At 39.2% G+C, this 24,587-nt stretch overlaps 1 long non-coding RNA gene across 1 annotated transcript; it reads left to right on the forward strand.

The window, feature by feature from the left end:
* Window positions 1–2,083: 2,083 nt before the first annotated feature.
* LOC123598896 lies at window positions 2,084–22,819 on the forward strand. The gene is made up of 3 exons (XR_006712864.1): window positions 2,084–2,547; window positions 19,773–19,956; window positions 21,266–22,819. It is a non-coding gene; the product is annotated as an uncharacterized LOC123598896 (long non-coding RNA).
* Window positions 22,820–24,587: the final 1,768 nt, after the last annotated feature.

Below are 24,587 nucleotides of genomic sequence, written 5' to 3' on the forward strand. Positions count from 1 at the left end.
CATCTTCCTGGAAGAGCGGGGCTGACAAGAAGGGTGAGCCAAGGAAAGAACACAAGAAACGAAGTTAGAGGGATAAGGTTAGAATGGATCTCAGAGGGCCTCCTAGACCCTCAGAAAGATTTTGCATTTTACTTGCAGGACATGGGTAGCAGGGGATGTGAGCAGGGAAGATCAGGATCTCACTTAGGGTCTAATGAGAGCATCTGAAGGGGGAACTGATGGAGGAGGGCAAAGCTGGAGGCCAAGGGATCATTTACAAGGCGAATGTAACTGTCTGCATGAAAAGAATGTTCAACTATCTTTAATGTTTCTCTAGTTACCACAATTAAAAGCTTTAGTTCACCTCCCTCATGGAGAAAGCTACGGTCAAGCATTGAGAAGTCATACAAAGCTCTCCCTGTGACTCCCTTCTTTCCACTTGCCCCTGTCACAGCAATGGCCACAGGGACAGCTTCGATCAAACGCTGTGACATTTTGGTAAATAGGTAATTATACATGCCGCATCTTCATGTGTTCTTTTCAGTGACCAATTAATATCAACCAGATGTGTGGCGAGCCAGAGTACGCTCTGGAGGTTGTCCTGAGAAAGTAAAGACATAGTGATTTAGCGAGTGCACCTGCAGCTCTTGCTGCTGTATGCTGCTTTTGCTGCAGCTTTGACGTCAGCTGCTTAAAGGGAAGCCTCTGCTTCCAAAATCCTCTCTTGTTGATTAAGTAGAGGAACTCTGGGTCAACGAGATCATCTAATCACCTCATTGCAAAGCACAGAGCATCAGGAAATGGCATCTTCCTATAAGAGGTCACTAAACCCCACCTGGTGTTTAACATGATCTGCTTGCTTTCTCGAGAGCTTGAGGCAATCACTTCTGGTTATTTGTGACAGTAAAGAGTCAGAAAATGTAAGAACAGGTAGGAGTATTTGGAAGGTTGTGAGTAAAAATGCAACCTTGCTCTATTCTCTCAATAAGCCAAGAAACAGGAGTTTTCACTTTAAGCAAGATCATGTGCATAAGACATTTAAAACAAAGATGAACACACATGGCATTATTAAGTCAACAAATAGTTAAAAAAAAAAAGGAATGGAAATCTTGGGATTTAAATTATTTATGAAAATAATCCAAAACCATAGCCAAACAAAGCACTACACGTGGCTGAGATCAAAAGTGTGTTGTTTTCTTTTCAATTTCCTTGTTTTGTTGCTTAAGTGCTGAGTGGAAATTTACTTGATAATTGGTAGAATATGCATAGTTAGAACATTCTTCTTAAAGATGAAAAGTTCAACTACTCTTGAGGATATTGGCAATAATTCCATCCCACCTTGAGGCTTGATATTTTTCAGATTTTAGTTATGTCCACCCAAATTATCGCAACCAGATTATACTATGAAATGTTTACTTTTATTATTGTTATTATTATTATTATTATTTTATTCATAAAGATTTTGTTAACCCATCAGTAATATTTCATTATCACTGGTTGTTCTCTTGAATAAAGGCATCCAATCCCGATTTTGTCGAATCATACAATATGTATGATGGAATAATTTATGCACCTAGCAAGGCAGACAATTCAGGTTGTTCTTCTCTTGGTCAGAGAAACCTGGGCTTCCTCCTTTAATTAATAGGCCAAGAATATTTTGACAATGGAATTTTGATAGGTCCAAAAGAGACCTTGGTAGTTTAAGCCACAGGAGAAAACATACCCACATATAGAAAAATTGTAAGTGGAGATTATAGAATATGCATTCTCTTAGGATAGGAAAGTTAGAGTTCTCTTCAGTGCTGGTTATTCCTCTTCTTGACGTAATCATGGATCCTGAGACTACTTGCCTTTGCTGAATTTCTGTACTTCCCTTAGCAGAAATCACTTAGATCCTGTGTTCTTCCATTTCCTCTTCGAATAAAACAAAATGATAGCATTTTCTTCCACAAATATGAAGGGTGATATAAATGATAATGTCTTATTTTTTAATCTTTAGACAAGATAAATGCCTTGAAGGTAAGAAAACACCTATTTCTTTCTTTCTTTCATTTTTAAGAAAAAAAGGATAAGTTAATTTCATTTGAAGAAAGCCAGATGTCCTCAAGATAGGTCCTGTCTGCCAACAGAGTTCTTAAAAATCCTCTGATGAGTCAAAATTCCAAGGTTCTTTCCCATGTTGGCGGTCAGAGTGATAAGGCCTCTCCCACTAAAATGTTTCTATAATACTCTCAATGGTCAGTTGATTCCCTGTATCCAAATCTTATCCCAATAAGTCACTTTAGTTCCCACTGATTCCTGAGCAAAGCCATTAACTAAACAACGAAGAGAACAGAATTTGTATGAATGCCAATTGATTCAAATACTAATTGGTAATATCTGTGTGCAGTAGTTTCCTTCAATATATGTTATATTATACTTAACTGGTCTCCTGTCCAGGATATCGGTATTATGCATTTGTACAACATTTGTTACACTTTGTTTAATTATCTTTTATAGATTACCAATAGAGCATTTAAAAGAAATGAATGAAAAGTGTGTGCAGAGTGCTGCTCTATAACTGAATGGGTATGTATTATATTCTCCTTGGTCAAATTTCCCAGAGACCCTTCTCTGAAGTAGTCATATAAATGATAGTGATCTCTGGATGATGCTGTTGGGATTAGATAATAAGAGTATGACTCATAAACATGTCATTTAAACATGGGAACAAGTAACTAGAACCACTCTTTTTAGCCAAAAGCCTCTCATTTTTATGGGTTTTCCACCCCCACATGAATGGCATACACCTCCAGTCTTTAAACTGGCAGGTTTTCTTAGTAAAATGACCCATTCTAGGATGAAGAATACCTAAATCCCACAAGTAAAAGAAGCAGTCTGTTATTACTCTTCCTGTTCAGCACATGAAAAGCAGAAGTATGTGAGAACCAGACCCAACCTGTAATTTGGTAGCCAAACAACAGATCTGTGCTGTAACAGGAAAAATAAAAATACAGCTCTACTTTGGTATTCTTGGCTGGTCTGCCCCGGAGGAGTGAAACTTTGCTTGATTTTCTTTCTTCTACAACAATGTTCTCGTCTGCCACTAGATTCCCACCAAAGGAGCTTATGCACATGGGGGTTTTGATGTTTGCTTCCATTCCAAGGGCTGAGATTGAGGAGTATATGGTCTGTGTTTTCTCTGATATAATTTTCCCCTATGTACATTTTAGAGTTGAACTGTTTTAGGCTATATATTTTTTTTCTCTTTATGCAAGTGATAAAAGGTAAGCTGAGGCACATTAAAATTTTCAAAAATTTATTTGAGCATACATCAATTCAAATTTGATGGCACCCAGTCAAAGGTGGTTAGGAGTGCCCCACCGACAGGAGCTGGGAGAGAGATTTTTATAGACAAGGTGGAAGGCAAGGTAAGGAAATCATTTGACTGGTTGTAGCTTAAACAGTCACCTGATTTGGTAAAATCTATTTGGCTGTTTGTGATTGGTTGTTCTTACCTGTCATCTTTTGGATTCAAGTGCATGGCTCTGGCTTGGATTTTGGTTTGCTCACAAACGCTACCCGGGCAATAGAGCCACCTCAGTCTAGTGGCCTCCTTGTTTAATTACTTTAACACAAGGAACATAATTATCTCACTACTGAAGTGGTCAGAGTTCCTCACATCCATGATTGACTATAACTTGCTTAGTGACAAAAAGGTCAGCTCTTCCTACTGTGGTCTCTATTAGTCCTTGTTTTATCAATGCCACAGACACATGTTGATCATTTTGAGTAAGACAGTATCATATTTAGATCTATAATTTTCACAGTGGGAACCTATGTGTATGAGTGTGTGTGTGTCTGTGTGTGTATGTATGTATACCCTCACACATATACATACATATCTATATGTACATATACACACACACAGAAATAAACACATATGTATAATTTAATGGAAAATATTCATAGTTGTCTTGGTCCTTATAACAACAGGAACAAAAATAATGAGGACAGTGTTATTATTCTGTAACTGTCACTGATGATAAGATTTTTGTCATAGATAAGTGAGGAAAGAGGGATTTGACGCAGTTATAAGAGGAATAGCTTTTAATCCACACAGATTCCCCAAATCATTCTACCAAAATGTTGGGAATCTGAAGCCCAAAGAGAGGCTTGGTACCTTGACAAAAGGCATCTTGCCTTCTTTATCTAGTAAGTGATCTGGGGACTAATCAGTGATTTGATTTTTAGGCCAGTGAGTTTCTCTTATTTCAGGTTGTCTTGTAACCTGAAGTGTTTAGATCCCAGTAATACTAGTTTCCAAATTCCTTAGTGTTCAATTCCACTGCCTTTTTATTGAGTAATGTGTATATAGTAATAGAACATGACACTCTAAAAAAATGCACAAAATTTCTTCCATCATTAAACAGAATCCTATGAACATCATGATAAAATTTTGTATGCAGCATGCATTTATAGGACAGTATCACAAGATAGATATTAAGGTATTTTCCTGGGAGATGAAAAATCTAAAGAAATTTGTGGTGGGTCCATTTGTTATGGGAATAAATAAAATGTTACTAGTTGCTGCAGGCATCTTGTATATAGCAAGATGAGCCAAAAGCTAGCTTTTTCTATTCATTCCTGTGGCTTCACCCTAAAATGACGGAGTTAACCTCTGTTTCTGCAGGGCTAAACTGCTATTATTTCCCTGTTTACCTCTGTGACAAGAAAAGGGGAGGATAAGGACAAGTAAAAATACTTTCGTATTTTAGGACCATCGAAAGGGATTATTGAGAGTGCCAGAGCTGACCTAGTGCTTTGAGTTGGGGAAGATGTGTTACAAGGGGCTTTGGAAAAGAGGCATATTTTTAAAGGTGTTGAAAGTCTTTCTGAGGCTATGGGGTAGACTTCATATTTCCTTAGCCCCTGCAGTGATATTCTTAACCCTAAGAGATGTCAGTATCACTTTTGGGGGTGGTTTAGGCCTTTTGAAGGTGGGGACAAGACATTAGTAAGCATGGCCATGAAGGTCACAGTGAAAAGTACCTGTGCCCAGCAGAGTAGGCTTCTCATGGTCTCTTCTGGTGAACGTAAGAGCAAAGTTTAGCATACACTGATGGCCAGAGTGCTCTGTTCCAAATGTTCTGGAATGACCCAAGAGGAAATCATGACTAAATCACAACTTCCTTTCTAAAAGACAGGAGGGAATTCTGAGCAGATTGTTTGATGAGTAAGAGAAATTAAAAAAAAATGCAATAAATAAGGACCAAATTTCCTTCACATGATAGAAAACCTAGCTCACTCAGAGGGGTTCTTGCCCTTTTTTGTCTATGTGCATATCCTTCGTTCAGGCTTTGAGGTGAGAAAGATGAGTTGGAAAAAAAGAAAAGAAAAATCATGAAAGTTATTTCCTGGCATCTCACCCAGGAATGAGTGATGAATAGAGCTTGGAAACAACTTTAAAAGCCATTTTCTTTGCTCATGTGAGGTCATGAGGTTGCTCTGTGCAACTCTCTGGGCACTAGAATGAATGAAAATGGCACAAAACACACCCAAGGTCTATCATTGATTTAAAGTGATTGATGGCTGGTCTTGTCTGATTGTGCTATATTGTCAAACCATCCATCATTCCAAACAAACCCTACACTCCATAGCCTAGTATACAGTTCCATGTGGCCAAAGAGTTGAGGATTTTTTTTTTCCCAGAGAACAGTTGGTGGTGGGGTGGGGGCAGGGGGAGGGAGAGAAAACATGTTGCTTCCTATTACAAAACTATAAAGTTGTTGTCTGTTAAGAAGAAAGTGCTCTGATGACACATGCTAAATTCTTGTTCAGTTTATGTAGGAGTGTGTTCATTTCCATTGAGCAAACCATATTTTCCACATTTCCCACTCTTTCCTCAAGCTGTGTCTTCCCAAGCTTTTTCACAAGACCTAATATTTGTCCTACTTAGGAAATCAGCTGTTCCTAATTCCTAGACCAATCTTGGTTTGAGACAGGAAGTTCATTTTTTGAGAACACCTAAAAAATGATTATAAAACTATTTCATACTCATTACCCATAACATAGAAGATAAAGAAACGTATGAAGAAATAAAAGTAATATACAATCCCCTCTCATTCTACATCTTAAAGCATATCTCCACTCTTTCCTTCCATGAGGTTTCCTATGTGTTAATATTTGTATCTAGTTAGCTATGATATATCTTTTACCCTTTTAATATAAAAGATCAGGGGCGCCTGGGTGGCTCAGTTTGTTAAGCGTCTGACTTCGGCTCAGGTCATTATCTCACGGTTCATGAGTTCAAGCCCCGCTTGGGGCTCTGTGCTGACTGCTCAGAGCCTGGAACATGCTTCACATTCCATGTCTCCCTCTCTCTCTGCCCCTCCCTCGCTTGTGCTCTGTCTCTCAAAAAGAAAATAGACATTTAAAAAATTGCTTAAAAAATTTAAAAAAGACCACACTATATATGCAATTTTGTATCCTTTTATTCTCACACAATGTTATATTTTAGGTTATTGCAGGTCATTGCAAAACCTTCCAATACATGATTCTTGGGGCAGACAGGGAGTATTAGCCTCTCCTGACTCACTCTATCGGGTTAATAGGACTGCGTAGGGGTATACTGCTGGAGCACCAGTGGTGATGCTTCTCAGTCTGAATCACCATTGATGCTTATCTCACCCATGACATCATGTCTCCTGCTTACCTTTGGGCTTCATAGTTGAGGCCAGAATCTAACTTGCCCCATAAACCCTGTAGTGCCTTCAGTCATATAAAATCTCAGGTCAAATTCTGCTCTAGGTGCCATAGTTCTTAGAACTTGGCTTTTCCTTAGTCATCATTCAGGACCCTATCTTTACACAGTAACGAGGACCAGACTTGCTTTTGTGTGCACATGTACTTCTTGAACCTAGACAGGAATGCTGTCCTGGCTCAAAATCTGAGTACCATTAGCTCAGATCCCACCCCATCCATCCCTGCTTCCCTGATGCTACATCGTGACTATCGCTTAGCAAGTTCCACTGTGTTTTGAACGCTGGAACTAGGCCTGTATCATGAATATGTGTAGCTATATTCTATGGACAAACGTTTTTCCTACTGTTAACCTCTGCCAGGACTTCTATGATCATCAGCTCCTAAGTCTTGCAGAAACAGACTTGTGGCTTCAGTAGCTGTAAGCTAGTTGGGTGAAGAAATTGCTCTAGGCTTCACTTCCTTTCTCTTCAAAACATTGTCCCTGGTTTGTTGTTGTTGCTGTTGTTTATACCTGGATTTTCTTTCTTTGGAAAGCTCCTTCAAAGTGGCATTTCAGCTGGGTGGTTTCCATGAATTTGAGGGTTCAAATCTCCCAGGATGTTTTGTTTTGGCTCATTGCCAGTGGTTCTCAACTGGGTGTGATTTTTGGCCCATAAGGGATGGGATATATTGGCAATGTCTGGAGATAATTTGTATTGTCATAACTAGAGGAATGCTACAGGGATCTAGCAGGTGGAGGCCAGGGATGCTGTTAAACATCCTACAAGGCACAGGACTGGTCCACATGATAAAGAATTAACAGGCCCCAAATGTAAATAATGCCAAGTTTGAGAAATCCTGCCTTAAACTGTCCACATCATGGCCTTGAAGATTATAAGGTAATACCTGACTCTGGCTCAAGGAAGTCTGTGTCTCCCCTTTCTTACACAGATACTCAATGCCCCTCTTCTACCTGCCTAACTCACCATTAGTAGGTAAAAGTAATACTAGGCTCTGAATCCTCTATGTTGAAAATACACTGTCAATGAAATCTGAACCCTGCATCAATATATGAAAGGCACTAAGCTAGGCACATTGAATAAGACATATTCTCCATGATCTATTTTTTTAGGCTAACATGGAATGTAAGATGTGTTCAGAGATGACTACATAAATCTGTATCAGTATATTATGACATGAATCTGTCCAAATAATTAATTACATGGAATATGGATACTGCTGGCCACTTCCCTCCCTCTTAATCCCCAGGGATATTTTAAATTCTGGATAGGCACTCTCACAAAAATGATCTGAATGAAACCAAATTAACATCCAGAAATAATGTATAAAACACACCAAGCCAGTAATTCCATATGGAAGTCAATTTTTTTATGTAGCCAAAATTCTTATCTGACAATATCCTTCACCTCCACCTAATAATTCCTGTGTCTTAATGAATGGTGGAATGAAAAAAAAAATTGATTCCTCTTTCAGGAAAGTGCACTTCTACTCTGCATTACCATCTTCCTCCTCATTGCTCTTGGTTTTTTCTTCACTTGTCTGTAGTAGCTGAACCCAGAGGGGCTTATCTGATCAGCCAGTTCTAATCTTTTCTGTCAAACTCTCTCAAACTTTCTTCTTTCTTTCTTTCTTCTTTCTTTCTTTCTTTCTTTCTTTCTTTCTTTCTTTCTCTCATTAAACATATGTGTTCTGAGTGCCTACTATAGGTCAGGTACCTGAACAATCCTACCCTTTGAGCAAGTGTGGAAATCATTCTATCAAACATGAAAAGAATGTTAAGGCTGGAAATAGAATATGACCTGGGAATTTGGGGTGTAACTTTAATCATCAACTTCTCTCCTAGCCCCTTCTCCCTCTCCCTTCCACAAATGCTACTAGTCAGGTGTATAATGTAGGCAATGCATCTAAGAAATGAACTCTTCTCCTGAGTCATCCACCACTCAGCCACGAGTTGGAAGATAGAATTGGGAGAAAGGAATTCTACTGTCAGGTTATAGAAGCATAATCTCGGAGCATTTTGGCCACCTCCACAGTCAATATTTACAGGCTTTGTTAAGTTCCTTGTGTCTATAACAAATTCATGGGCCATATAACCTCTTGGGCCCCTGAGAAAGACACTATAGTATTTTTCTAATCACTTGGCCATGCAGTTGACATTAATATAGCAATTTCCATGATCTGTTTAAGGCCCTTGACTCCCATCATCTTAATATAAGCCTGTGAAATAGGCAAGATTGACCCAGATGCCCATGTGGCTGCACTGGTGGTACCCATAGGCTAGGTGTCCTCACCTAGACTTACTGAAATGATGGGATGATTGGGCAGAAAAGTAGCAAGACACTTCTTTACCCTGATGGGCCCCCTGTCAGGGCTGCTTCTTATGTGGGTAATGCAAAAGGCCATGTGAATCCTTCCAGCTCCTTTATGTATTCACCAACCCAGCAGCACTGGCATTCATTTTGCATGAAGCAGATCAATGCAAACTCCTGTGGGAGAAGAGAGCAGGGGACTTTACATCCCATCTGAGATTTAAGGCCGTTATGGCAGGGGTGGCACTGGGTAGAATATCCTAGTACAAGGGACAGATATGTGCAAAGGCATCCTTGCAGGGAAGCACATAACATACTTGAAAATGAAAAGCGATATGTTTTGGTTGGAGTGTAGTGGGTGTGCAAAGGATCAATGAGAAGAGAGGCTGGAAATGGAGATTTGGGCCAGATTATAGCAGGCTTTGAATTTTAAAGCTAAGAGTTTAGGCTTTATTTTATGGGCAATAAGGACCCATTGAGCTGAGTGTGTTATAATCAAAGCTGCACTACACCAAAATTACTTTGGCAGCAGCTTGAAAGATAAGCAGCAGTGTGGACTAGAGACTCAGACCAAATTTGTGTGCTAGACCGGTCATGTATTAGCTGAGTGAACTGGGGTGGAAGGTCACCAAATCTTTCCTCACCCATTTCCTCATTTGTAAAATGGGTATGGCAGTACTTTTCCTGCAGGGCTCTGATATGGATTTGACATCCTGGATTTATTTATTATTTTTTAAATGTTTATTTATTTATTTTTGAGAAAGAGGGAGCACAAGAGAAAGAGAGACAGAGAGGGAGACACAGAATCTGGAGCAGGCTCTGACAGTAGGACTTGAACCCACCAACTCTGAGATTATGACCTGAGCTGAAGTCAAATGCTTAACTGACTGAGCCACCCAGCTGCCCCAAATACTGCATTTAAAAGACCAGTACCAAGCTTGACATATACAGGCACTCAGGACTCATTCAGTGGAAAAAGAAAGGCAACATTGGAGGTAGATTTCTCAATAATTTGTGTGAAAACCAGGAGGGCTTGGAGACAAGAGAATATGAAACATAATGTAAAAAAAAAAAAAAAAAAAGAGTCTCTAAGTCTTAAAAAATGCGGTAAAGGAAAAATAAAGGATAACTAATAGGTTGAAAATGGGTGACAGCAAGGACGGAGATGCCATATCAGTGGCACGAGTAGTGAAGAAGGAAGATATTCGGCCATTTCAATAAAAATTACACATCATATAGAATTTAGTTCTTCAGCAAGTTATTTTTGGTAACAATATCATTTATCTTGGTAGATAAGGAATAAATGATGACTGTCATTCATGGTAGGTACTACATTAGGTATTATATGTCATCCCTATTTTAAAAATTAAGAAACTGAGATACAGAAAAACTAAGTAAATTGCCTGAGGTCCCATAACTACTAAGTAGCTGAACTAGGCATTAATTCCAGGCACTCTGGCTCCAGAATCAGGGAGCATAATCTCTATATTATACTGAAAAGGACTAACATCCTAGAAGAATTTCTAGATAATTCAGCTCTGCTAAAGGACTGGTCAGGTGGGGCTAGTCTATTGTGGAGAATCATGAACACGTAGAATGCTAACATTGTCTTACAAATTTTAGTCAACAAATTAAGATGTTTATCTTAATTTTCTTTAAATTGATTTAAATCCATGAAGCCCCTATTCTACCATGGGTTCTAGCTAAAGTTAAAATGTCAGGGAGTTCCTCCAGGAATCAGTCATAAATCCATATTCCATTTTACTGAGGTTCCGTTTGTAGCAGCTTATACAGGTACCTGTGGGTCTCGTGACTCTGCAGATCCCAGGGTTTCTAGAGGTAGGAGAAAGCTGGAGATTGTGGGAGTCCAAACTTCATGTCCAGTATCTTTAGTTGGTCACATCCCTGCTATAATGTGTTGACCCCTCCATAGGACTATGCCACAAATTGTGCCTGGTACACCTACTCCCCCCAGTTCAGGGAAGTCTCTCCTTCTTCCTTATTTACTACTGCATTTGGAGAAATTATCCTCATTCTCCTTTGTTATCATGAGACCAAAGATATTTTTTCAATGAGGTTTGGTTTTTACAAATAAGAGAAAAATGCCTCCATGTTTCAAACTGCAAAAATACAGCTGAGGGCAACATAAAAATGAGTGAAGACTTTGATTCAGTAACTCAAAGCCCTCCTACAAAGCAAAACCCAAATCCAGATGGCTTCATTAATGAAGTGTACCATTTGTAAGATTTGGTGCTGGGTGCCTGGGTAGCTCAGTCGGCTAAGCGTCTGACTTTGGCTCAGGTCATGATCTCATGGTTTGTGAGTTCAAGCCCCGCATTGGGTTCTGTGCTGACAGCTCAGAATCTGGGAACTGCTTCAGATTCTGTGTCTCTCTCTCTTTCTGACACCTGCCCCGCTTGAGCTCTCTCTCTCTCTCTCTCAAACATTAAAAAAAAATTAAAAAAAAGAAAGGGTATACCATGAAAAAGTGAGACATCCCAGGAATACAAGGATGGTTTTATTTCTGCAATTAATTTTTTTTTTTTTTTCAACGTTTATTTATTTTTGGGACAGTGAGAGACAGAGCATGAACAGGGGAGGGGCAGAGAGAGGGAGACACAGAATCGGAAACAGGCTCCAGGCTCTGAGCCATCCGCCCAGAGCCTGACGCGGGGCTCGAACTCCCGGACCGCGAGATCGTGACCTGGCTGAAGTCGGACGCTTAACCGACTGCGCCACCCAGGCGCCCCTTATTTCTGCAATTAAAGTAATAGAATACACAATGTCAACAGAATAAAGGACAAAACTACATGATCATCTCAACAGATGCAGAAAAAGGATTTGACAAAATCCAACATTTTGTCATGATAATAACACTAAATAAACTGGGAATTGAAGGGACCTTCCTCAACTTGATAAAGGACATCTATGAAAAAACCTATTAGCTAACATCATTTTTAATGATGAAAGACTGAATGCTTTCTTCCTAATATGAAGACAAAGATGTTACTCTTGCAACTTATATTAAACATTTTACTGGAGGTTCTAGCCAGGGAAATTGGGCAAGAAAAAGAAATAAAAGACAACCTGATTGGAAAAGAAAAATTAAAACTATATTTGCAGCAGCCATGGTCATATATATAGAAAATCCTGAATAATCCATTAAAACTTTAGAGCAAATGAAGAGTTCAGCAAGGTACAGCGTACAAGATCAAAATACAAAATTCAATTATATTTCTATACGCTAACAATGAACAATCTGAAAACAAAATTAAGAAAACAGTTTAATGAAAAATAATACTTAGGGATAAATTTATCAAATAAAGTACAAAATTTATACTCTTAAAACTAAAAAAAATGTTGAAAGAAATTAAAGATGATGTTTTTCAACTTTGCTTATGTTGAGAGAGAGAGAGTGTGTGTGTGAGCGAGGGGAGGGGGGGAGCAGAGACAGGAAGAGAAAATCCCAAACAGGCTCCTTTGACACTGTGGAGCCGAATGTAGGGCTCAATCCCACAGACTGTGAGATCATGGCCTGAGCCAAATCTAAGAGTTGAACACTCAAGTGACTGAGCCACCTAGGCTCCCCAAAGATGATTTAAATTAATGGAAATATGTTTTTCCATTTCTTTATGATTTCTTCAATTTCCTTCATAAGCTTTCTATAGTTTTCAGCATACAGATGTTTTACATCTTTGGTTAGGTTTATTCCTAGGTATTTTATGCTTCTTGGTGCAATTGTGAATGGGATCAGTTTCTTTGTCTTTCTGTTGCTTCATTATTAGTGTATAAGAATGCAACTGATTTCTGTACATTGATTTTGTATCCTGCGACTTTGCTGAATTCATGTATCAGTTCTAGCAGACTTTTGGTGGAGTCTATTGGATTTTCCATGTATAATATCATGTCATCTGCAAAAAGTGAAAACTTGAAGAATAAATACTGTTAAAATGTCAATACTACCCAAAGCTATCTACACATTCAATGCAATTCCAATAAAAATTGCACCAGCATTCTTCTCGGAGCTAGAACAAACAATCCTAAAATTTGTATGGAACCACAAAAGGCCCCGAATGGCCAAAGTAATTTTGAAGAAGAACACCAAAGCAGGAGGCATCACAATCCCAGACTTTAGCCTCTACTACAAAGCTGTCATCATCAAGACAGCATGGTATTGGCACAAAAACAGACACATAGACCAATGGAATAGAATAGAAACCCCAGAACTAGACCCATAAAAGTATGTCCAACTAATCTTTGACAAAGCAGGAAAGAACATCCAATGGAAAAAAGACAGTCTCTTTAACAAATGGTGCTGGGAGAACTGGACAGCAACATGCAGAAGATTGAAACTAGACCACTTTCTTACACCATCCACAAAATGGATAAAGGACCTGAATGTGACACAGGAAACCATCAAAACACTAGAGGAGAAAGCAGGAAAAAAACTCTCTGACCTCAGCCGCAGCAATTTGTTACTTGACACATCCCCAAAGGGAAGGGAATTAAAAGCAAAAATGAATTATTGGGACCTCATGAAGATAAAAAGCTTCTGCACTGCAAAGGAAACAATCAACAAAGCTAAAAGGCAACCAACGGAATGGGAAAAGATATTTGCAAATGACATATAGGACAAAGGGCTAGAATCCAAAATCTATAAAGAGCTCACCAAACTCCACACCCGAAAAACAAATAATCCAGTGAAGAAATGGGCAGAAAACATGAATAGACACTTCTCTAAAGAAGACATCCGGATGGCCAACAGGCACATGAAAAGATGTTCAGCGTCGCTCCTTATCAGGGAAATACAAATCAAAACCACACTTGAGATACCACCTCATGCCAGTCAGAGTGGCTAAAATGAACAAATCAGGAGACTATAGATGCTGGAGAGGATGTGGAGAAATGGGAACCCTCTTGCACTGTTGAAGGGAATGCAAACTGGTGCAGCCACTGTGGAAAATGGTGTGGAAGTTCCTCAAAAAATTAAAAAAAGATCTACCCTATGACTCAGCAATAGCACTGCTAGGAATTCACCCAAGGGATACAGGAGTACTGATGCATAGGGGCACTTGTACCCCAATGTTTATAGCAGCACTTTCAACAATAGCCAAATTATGGAAAGAGCCCAAATGTCCATCAACTGATGAATGGATAAAGAAATTGTGGTTTATATACACAATGGAATACTATGTGGCAATGAGAAAGAATGAAATATGGCCTTTTGTAGCAACGTGGATGGAACCGGAGAGTGTGATGCTAAGTGAAATAGGCCACACAGAGAAAGACAGATACCATATGTTTTCACTCTTATATGAAAGTTTCCTGAGAAACTTAACAGAAGACCATGGGGGAGGGGAAGGAAAAAAAAAAACAACAAAAAGGTTAGAGAGGGAGGGAGGCAAAACATAAGAGACTCTTAAAAACTGAGAATAAGCTGAGGGTTGATGGGGGGTGGGAGGGAGGGGTGGGTGGGTGATGGGTATTGAGGAGGGCACTGTTGGCATGAGCACTGGGTGATGTATGGAAACCAATTTGACAGTAAATTTCATATTTAAAAAAATAAATTAATGGAACCATGTTTGATGTTATAGATAAGAATGTTTAATATTTTTATGATGGCAATATTTCCCAAATTGACCTATAGATTCCACACAATCTTTATCAAAATCTGAGTTGATTTTTCTGCAGAACATGACAAACTGTCCTAAAATTACTTTAAAGGACCCAGAATAGTTCAAAATAATCTTGGAAAAGAAGAAGAAAGTTGAAGGACTCACAATCCTATTTTAAAAACTTACTATAAAGCTGTAGAAGTCAAGACAGCTTGGTGCTGGTGTAAGGACAAACACAGATAAATGGAATCAAATTGAAAATCCATAAATAAACCTCCAAGAAAAGGGAGAGAGAAAAATACATAGAGCAAAATCCAAATTTCTATCTTGAGATAAATGCTTCAATATATCATCTGTCTATCCTGCTATCATATTTGTTTTCATGATTCCCTATGAAATCATTTTGGAATAAATATAATCAATTGGAATAAATATTGTCTGATTGAAGTTTGGCAATTGAATCTTTTTGTCACCGCAGAGAAAAGAGTCAGTATTTCTCTTTTTCACTCCTCTACATTATTCCCTATCCACCTCCCTCGCCCCCAGCCCCATGGCCAACCACCTGGTGAACTCTCTGGAAAGGGTAAACATTAGCTGATTTAAATACACACTGAGGTATAAACTATTCATATCCCAAATTTCCTGAGGCTCAAAGGTCCTTGGAGGGTTAGTGAGCCAGAGTATTCCAAAAGCATTTCTGTGACCTCTGAATCCAGACCCAGCCAAGTTACCATGTCACCTAGGATTAGGATTCAGAGCAAGGCAGCTGACTTGGTAAGAGAAACTGCCTAAGCTCCAGTAATAAAACTATGGTTTGGTTGTTAGAGTTGCTATAAAGTAGCAGTTGTTTTAAAAATTGTGTTAAACTAGGCGAGTTGAGAGGATTCAGTTAAGACTTAGGAAGATGTGAGGAACATCCAGAGGCACCAAATTTGAGAGAGTATGATAAGGCAAAATATTCTTTTTTCAGAAATTTTAAGTAGGAATGAGGCAGATTGCTGCTGTTTCAGAAGGGACGGGGAGGGGACTGAAAGAAACCAATAATTAATCTTATAATATATGAGGCTGAAGGCAATTAAAGTAAAATGAATACTAGTGACTTGAGTTTGTTTTGGAATAGAGAACCTATTTAATAATGAGGCAACTGCCCAGACTGAAAAGAAATGTTTGGGGAGGGATGAAGAAAAGTTTATAAAGGCCAAATTTATTGAGCTCTTAAAATATGATCATGTTGGAGTGAATTTCAGAAGTTGTGATTATTAAAACTACTTACTACTTCATTTCTATCCTGCCAAACCCTGCCAGTGAAAGAACACACAACTCACACTATGGCAATGGAATTTAGAGAATCCACAAAACTTCATCAATTGTCACAAAAGCACACTGAAACTAACAAAAATCTGTTTCGCCTACCTTTCAAATGTTAGTTTCATTTTGAAGAGTCTATAAACCATATATAGAGTTGTAATGAAAAGAAAAACTAACCCAGGAACGTTTTCAAATGTTCTGAAGGTATTATGATGTTCGTCTCCAATACAGATGTATTTTCAGCTGTGCCCCTCCCTCCCCATCCCAGTAGGCAGGCAAATTCAGATGATATGTGCTATGGAACTAGAAAATCTCAACGAAATCATAATTTAAACATCTAATTATGATTCTTAAAGAAAACTCAAATATATAAGCTTTTTCCTCTAAATTAAAAACTACAAGCAGATGAATTTTAGGTTTCGGATATCAACGTTAAATAGAATATACGAGATTGCTCATAAGAGATGGGGTGAGAGGGACAGGCGGCACAGGGAGGCAGCACCACTGGAAATACACTGATAAACAATTAGAAGATTAAATAGAAGGAAATTGCCTACACATTTTTACAGGAGAAGGTTAATCTAAAACGACACCAGTCCCAAAAACGTTAGCTGTCACATTCAACAGCAGGGGCATATAGTGGTCTCTGGCTACCGAAAGGAAGAAGTGGGTAAATTTCTCCAGGTCACATACTTTCCAGAAAGATGAGCTCTTCGGTGTCTTTGGCTGGCCTGTGTTATGAAGGCGTCCCATTCTCTGGAAGGTTTTGTTAACCTAGCTAGAAGCAGGTCCTGATTGGTCATGGGAGAATCCGGACTAAATGGTATACATTTCTGATGATGTAAAAGTAAATTAGAGAACAGGGCAAGTTATTACACCAGAGAACGGAGGGCAATGGGGAATAATAAAAATCAGGCTACTCTAATTTCCTTTGAACAACTAAATATATACAGGTCATTATTTCCTGTAATCCGCAGGCCTCCCAGTGCAAGTCCTGGCCCTGTGTTAAAGCCTCTGAGACAAAAACAACAAAATGCAGTGTGGAGAGAAATGAAAAACACTGTCATGCTATTTAAAGAATGGATTAAGTACAGTTTTCAGTTGCCAGCTTTCTTCTCATCTTGGAATGTTAAATTAGAGAAGCAGGAGGAAAATTCACCTTGTTTGAAAAATTCAGATGTCTCCCTACCAGCAATTTCCATTCATATTTTCTGTAGTCTGTTCCTGTACATGGCTGGGGCAGCTGGGCTGCATTCTGACTTCTGTTTGCCAAAGCAGAATCATAAAGGGAATAGCAGTTTCTCCTTGAATGGGGTTTAGGCTATACTCAACATTATTTCTCTGGAGATTGATCTGAGTCCTTCATTTCAAGTCTGGGCCAAAAGTGGTCCCTTTTCCCAGATGGACACTATACCGTTGCATAGGAGTGCAGAAGTCTCTTTTCCAGCCTTAGGTAGGTCTGTGCATCCTCCCTAATACAGGAGGGCTTGTAGGCAAACAAAAGCAGCTACTTACAGGCCCAGGGCATTCTGTGTGTTGGCAAGAGAATAATTGAGAAACAATGAAGACTTTTTCCAGTGCTCTTGGCTCCATGGACCCCTGACGTCCAAATCACCTGATGTGCCTATTGTACATACTGATTCTTGGGCATCTAATCAATTTTGCTAAAGGATGGAACCCAGGAACTCTTTCAAATGGTCCCATTGATTCTTACAAACACTAAAGTTTGGAAATCACTGCTAGCCATTCTTTACCTTTTCACCAAACTTATCGAAAGGAACTGCTAGGGATGTTTTTGTTATCATATTTGTATCTGGAGACAGCTAGAACTAAATTCACTATGACTGTGCCCGATTTCTTCTCTAGGCACTGTCATACTATGTTGAATAAGACTTCTTCCAATGGTATTAAATTCTTGTACTACTCAGCTTGTGACAGTCCTACTGCATTTCACGTGTCCTTATTGTTTCACCCACGGGACCATGCATAAACTATGAAGATTTGATCACACGGGGACTCTTAGCTCCCAGGCAGCTAGATGGGGACAGAGGATCTGAGTGATGGCAAAGAGTTCTTACTCTGGGAGGCTGGCCTGGAAACACCAAAGTCTCACCCGTTCTCAGCAAATCTATCCAGAAAGACTGGAGAATGTCCGGAGATGGCAAAGGTTGAGTTGAGACCCTGAAAGCTGGCAGTGTTGATCTGGGAGTTCAGCTTAAGGGATGGGGGCAGTAATAAAACAGAAAGGGGACAGTTAGTTTGGTTAGGAAAATAACAGGATACAGCCATCTAATGTATTTCTAAACATGACTTTCTTCACTATCCAATATTTAGATAAATACAGAAGACGTCCCTTTTACCTGGGATAGTTCTCCTCAAGCTTCTTGTCCCAGTGCAATCATTAATTGCTTATGTGTTCCGTTTGGCTAAAAATGGTATGCAGATCCAGTAATATCTTGTCCTCCTGTTACCTTTGCTGGTCCTAAAAAGAGACCACATATCCAAGTTCTATAATTAAAAGATTAGTAAGCCCCTTTAAGGCTTTATCATTGCTTAGCCTTAGAACGAGTTTTAATAAGGTGAGAGAAATAACAGGTTCCATTGGCACTAGACATGGAGTGAGGGAGGAATGACATCCAAGAGAATGGTGTAGGATACAAAGATTGAGGACAGGTTTATGTCAGGCCATGTCTGGTGCTACAGAAAACCCTGTTACTTCTGATACTTTTTTTTTTTCTTTAAAAGAGAAGTTCTAGGGGCGCCTGGGTGGCTTGGTCAGTTAAGCGTCCGACTTCGGCTCAGGTCATGATCTCACGGTCCGTGAGTTCGAGCCCCATGTCGGGCTCTGTGCTGACAGCTCAGAGCCTGGAGCCTGCTTCGGATTCTGTGTCTCCCTCTCTCTCTGCCCCTCCCCTGTTCATGCTCTGTCTCTCTCTGTCTCAAAAATAAATAAACGTTAAAAAATTTTTTTAAATAAAAAATAAAAGAGAAGTTCTATTTGTAATTCAGAACACACAAAATATTTAAACATTATCTTTTTATCAAACCATTGAATACACTTATTTTTATAACTTTTCTCGACTGTTAAGTAATAATCTTGAATATTAAATACTAACATATTTGAAAATTACACCTTTACTCTGATTTGCCTAGATCTAATATTGCCAGCAAGCTTTTCCAGCTATTTCCCCCCAATCATCTTTGGTAATACTTTAAATATTACTATGACATATTAGAAAAAAAAATCCCTACCTTTCCAGGAAATGCTGCTATTCTAGAATCATAGAAAATTGGACACCTCGGAGTGCCTGGGGGCTCAGTTGGTTGGGCGTCCGACTTCGGCTCAGGTTATGACCTCGCGGTCCTGGGTTCGAGCCCCACATCGGGCTCTGTGCTGACAGCTCAGAGCCTGGAGCTTGCTTTGCATTACTGTGGCTCCCTCTCACTCTGTCCTTCCCCCACTCACTCTCTGTCTCTCTCTGTCTCTCAAAAATTAATAAATGTTTAAAAAATTAAAAAAAAAATTGGGCATCTCTGTTTACAGAAAGTAATTGTCATAGGTTCAGTTAGGCCTGGGAGGCAGAAAAGGAAGTGAAACAAAATAGGGGGCTGATATTTAGTATGTTCAAGTTGGGGGAAAATAAGATACTTTCAATAGAACTGAGTTCTCTTGTCATTGCCAGAAAGTGTCTCTGAGAAAATAAACATATACACTCCCTTCCAAAAAAAAAAAAAAAAAAAAAAAAAAGTGAGAACAGGATTTTTTCCCCCCTCTTAATTTGCTGTTTGTTTCTAAAAAAAATCCACCCCCACATAGGTCACTTGGAATTCATTTTGTCTACATCCTGGACTGCACGTAGGGAGACAAAAAAAAAACCGCCTGGGATTGGAGAGGAGGAATGTGGCAGGGCATGGGAATCGCAGTGTCCTGGTGGTCACCGAGCATATTTTGGCTTGTCTTAAAACAAGCAAGCACCGTTGGACCTTTGGAATCCTAACAAGTGAGTCCCGCTATCACCCTACCTATCAGAGGCTGGCTGCCTGAGAAAAAGCGTGTGGGTTTGAGGCTGCAGCCGGAGGCGCTGGCTGGCTCTGTGTCAGCCCCTGCCTGATTTCTGACTTCCAGTACTGTTCCGCGACCTCTGCCCCTATCCGGTGTCCTGTTACAGTTCATTTCAATAATTAAACAGTTCGGGGATGGCAAGACTTGTGTGTTGTCAAGAGAAAATCAGGGCGATGGCTTTTTCTCAATGCTGGAATCAGGAGTGTTTGGGTTTAATTATATTAGCCAGTGCCTGTTCATTAATTTTCCCAATCATAGGGAGGCATGCTTGCCGGGCGAGATTGGCAATGGGTTAAAGCGGTTATTAAGGCAGGGCATTTCAAAGGAAAGGGATCCGAACTCTGACAAAATCAGATGTCTGAAATTTCAATCAAGTGCCCTGGGTTCCAGTGGCAGCTTTACTCCTTGAAAGAAGACAGCTTCTCTCCCATCTGGAATCCCAAATCGCTCGGGGAGCGGGACTAAGCCATTGGATGCCAGCTCCAAATATGCCGATTTCTCAGTGCCAGAAAAATAAACTGCTCCCTTCAAACTCCAAGTAATTGGTTGATGCACCACTTCTGAAAAGTCTCTTACATCTTCACTGTTGCTCAGTGAAGCTTTTCCACCTCCCCACTTCAAGGAAAAAGAAAGGGGGGGAGCAATATAATGTACTTAGTGAAACCAGCAAATTTGCCATTTTTGCTACTTTAGCAAAAATGTTAATACTTCAACTTTTCGTTAGGGATGTCTTGGAAATTTTGCTTATTTTTTCCCCCTTTGGAGAGTTTAATGTGTACCTTAATGCCCCCTTTCATTATTGGCCTGGCCTTCTTCCCAGCTCTTCCCTGCTGACTCCGGACCTACCCTGGTTATTTTGTGGTGATGGCTGGCTCTTGGTCATTCAGACATGTTTGTGGCTTATAAGTGTATCAAATTAGATGCCTCAGTCTCCTAGGTCTCCTCCCCATACCCTGACAAAAGTGGTCTTGCTCACAAATTTCACTGGCCTCCCTAAACTATTTTTTTTTTATCATCTATCTCTTTTGTGAGCCTAAGAAATGTCCAAGCGCTTATCTCTACTCATAATGAAAATGACCAAATCGTAATAGCTCAAAGGTGTCCTACCCACCCTTTTCATCCATGAGGATATAGCTTGACAATGAATAACCTTGATGTTTAAGCTAGCAAGCAGTCATGTTCATGATACTGTGGCAGCAGGGAATGAAGCAATGACTATAATAACCATACATTCTTCCCAATTTTAGGTGAAGAAATATTATTTCCTTCCTGACTCGCTGAAAATTCAAGTAGAGAAGACCGTGAAGAATCTGGGCAATATTTCTCATATTTAGTTCTGTAAGATTTTATTTAGTTGTGCTCTGACCCTGGGTACTCTTGAGAGCTAAGAGATATAGAAAATGTCTTTTGGAGTTTGAGAACTGGGGTTCAAAATCCTAATCCTGTCTCCTTTTATCCATAGGATTTGGGCAAGTTACTTAAGGTCTATCATCATTTTCTTATCTGTAAAATGGACTTAATAATAGTATCTACCTGAAAGCATTATTGGAAGGAGTAAATGAATACTTCATTTATAGAACAATGTCTGTCACAAGATAAGAAATTTCATTCTTATTATAGCCCCATCAGTTGATATGTATTACAGCATCTAGGACTCTGATATGTAAATTTTACGTAGACACTTTTATTCCTTTGTATGTTTTTAAGAGTAATGCCTTGAGACACTTTTCATCTCTGTATTCTTAATGTAACATCACGGCGTTTCACTCAAAGTTACTCCATAAACATTTGTTAAATGGATGGCTGGCTGGATGGACGGACAGATGGAAGTAGAAATATACAGCATCAGGGTTGGTCCTAAGCAATCATTTTCAAATCAGGACGTGTATATCTGGGGGTATCTCCTTTCTCTCATCCCCTTCAACTGTTTAGATATTGTTGCCTTTCTAAGTTTGGACATGCTCCAAGCCTTGTTTTTCCTCCTCTTTCTTATCACATTTTTCTTCTCTTCAGTTCTTCTAAGTGACTATCTAGTTTGATCAGTAAGTAAAAGGGGCTTTATGTGTCATGTCTTCAAGATAGCTTGTATATTTTATCAGATAATTTTTTTTTCTCACTGCTTCATTCCACAGAAGTGACTAATATGGGGATTTCAAGAGAGCTATTACAAAAAAAAAATTTTTTTTTGTAGGAGGCTTTTGGACTTAAAAAAAAAAAAAAAACAAAACCTATAAAACATCTGCCTCCTTTACCTGGGGCTAAAGCTGACCCTGAGCAATACTTTGTTCCAATAATATGAACAGCTACATAAACTCATTTTGCATGAAAAGGTAGGGGGTAAATATCGAAAGAAAGAGGCCATCAGGAAGCCCCTGTGGCATATGCTGAGTTACAGTCCAGCAATAAGATTAACACATGCACTTCAGCCTCTCTCCCCATCCCCAAGGGAAGAGAAGCCTGAGTGTCAACATGAAATATTCAAGTCTCATATTTTCCAGGTGTACAAGCCAAATCTCGCAATGATGTTGGCGACTTCTTAGAGTTGCAAAATAATGGAGAAATTTTCAAGTGAATGATTCTCTGGATCTCTTAAGAATATTCTTTCTTTCTACATGTTCTTTCAAACTTGGTATTTCAACTGTGGTGGAAGGTCAAAGTGGAATTCAGACAAGTGTCACATATTTTGCTGAGGCAACAGGTACGTAATGAAGGCTTTTTAAAACTGCACATACAATGGATGAAACAAGAATTGAATAAAAACTCTGAAGTTTAATATTCACTCTGTTGAGGCATTTTCAGGCAGGTTGTCATTAGCCGTTTTCCAAATGCCTGGATAATGGCTCTTGGTTACTAAAAGAATATTAGAAGCACTGTTGAAAGTGTCCTCAAACTACAGAGGAAGGTGATATGGGGTGGGGGAGAGGGTACTGCTGGCATCACCTTTTCCCTGTAAGCAATCCCCACTCATTGTGGGCACCCCAGAAGAAGTTTGTGAAAGCATAGGGGAGAAGGGGAAGGGTGAACGGGAAGGACTGAAAGGGAAGGGAAAACTATCATAGGGGGTGCAAAAGGAAAAGTCACAGAGGCGAGAAGGAACCTCCAAGAATTGAATTCTATAGATGCAAAGGAGAGAAATATTGATTGGTGGCAGATAGTACTTGAAGAAAGATGGAACAGTGTGAGAAATAAGGAACAGAGTGAGGATATATTATTTCCCTACTATATTGTGGGCAGAGTGGACCATAGTCTGTTACACCATCAACCTTCTAATATGGGTATTTTTGGTCCCCACTTCATAACAATTGAGTTAGGGCTAACTGAGGTAAAGCCACACGTTTCAGGTCAGTGTTAAGTAAATCAGTTCAGGGTTCCACGGCACATTGTCTGGTTCCATCGATTTTTTTTTTTTTTCTGTACCTTCTGCACTTTTTTCTGGAACTTCTGCCTCACAGTGAGGCCTTTGATTTGGCTCTAACCTGTTTCTTAGTTTCCCAGGTAAAGGTGCAGACTCCAGAGGGAGTAGCATGGTATGGCCAAGAGAAAGTTGTCATGGGAGTGGTAGATCCCTTACTTCTAGTACAAGCCTCGTTACTAAGTAGCTGTGTGACATTAACCGCTAGTCTATGTTCCTTTCTTCCTCATCTGTGAAACGAGGGAGTGGGGACGTGGTGTTGTCTTAAGGTAGCTTTTGGCTTCAATATTCTGTGGTTCAATTGAGTTAAATGAAAGTGAACGTAACCAGATGAAGGCTGGGCTTCTAGAAGTAATGCATTCATGTACTCCCTAGCAAGTACGGGTTATTGGAGTCACTGGGAGAAATGCTTTAAATTTATATTCCATTTAGAATATCTGTTAGTAGATGTGAAAGAAATTACATGAGAATGTCGAACAAATATGAAGTTCAGAAGACAGATATTTCAAAACTTTTTGGAAAGAAATCGAAGAGAAGAAAGAAGGGAAGTCGGTAGGAGAAAGGTTGAATCAAAATATCCCCCCGCCCCCCCTTTGGGGAAACAGCTGCATTACTGATGTTCCTTTCCTCATACCAGAATTGTGTACTTATTTCAGAATATGGAAGCACTTGTAGCATTTTCCCTCATTCTTACTAGTTCCAAAGTGCATTATATCCCTAGCTGGGTCATTCCATATTCTTTATTTTAAAACTTACTCTAAGTGTCTTAAATATTAACAATTAATCTAATCTCTGTATTTAATTCATAGACTTTTAAACTAAAATAATACAAGTTATAATCACTCTGCCTAAATTAGACTTTAAATCTCTAATGCACTTTTAGATTTCTAAATTATTTTTTATATACTAAACTATTACATTCTTTCTGCAATGAGGTAGGTATGAACAAATAGATTTAATTGCAAATACATTATGAAATTTGATCTTCACACACTCTTATGAGGAAGATAAAGCAGAGTTTATCATTTTCAGGAATGAATCGCAGGCAGGGAAAGATTACCTCTCTTGCTTCCATTTTTTTTTTTTTTTTTTAATTTAGGAACCATATACCTTTATTGAAAGGAATGGTAAACTTGGAAGAAAGAAAATTTTAAGTG

The sequence above is a fragment of the Leopardus geoffroyi genome, chromosome C1 (assembly GCF_018350155.1).
Source record: "Leopardus geoffroyi isolate Oge1 chromosome C1, O.geoffroyi_Oge1_pat1.0, whole genome shotgun sequence".
NCBI classification, from domain to species: Eukaryota; Metazoa; Chordata; class Mammalia; order Carnivora; family Felidae; genus Leopardus; species Leopardus geoffroyi.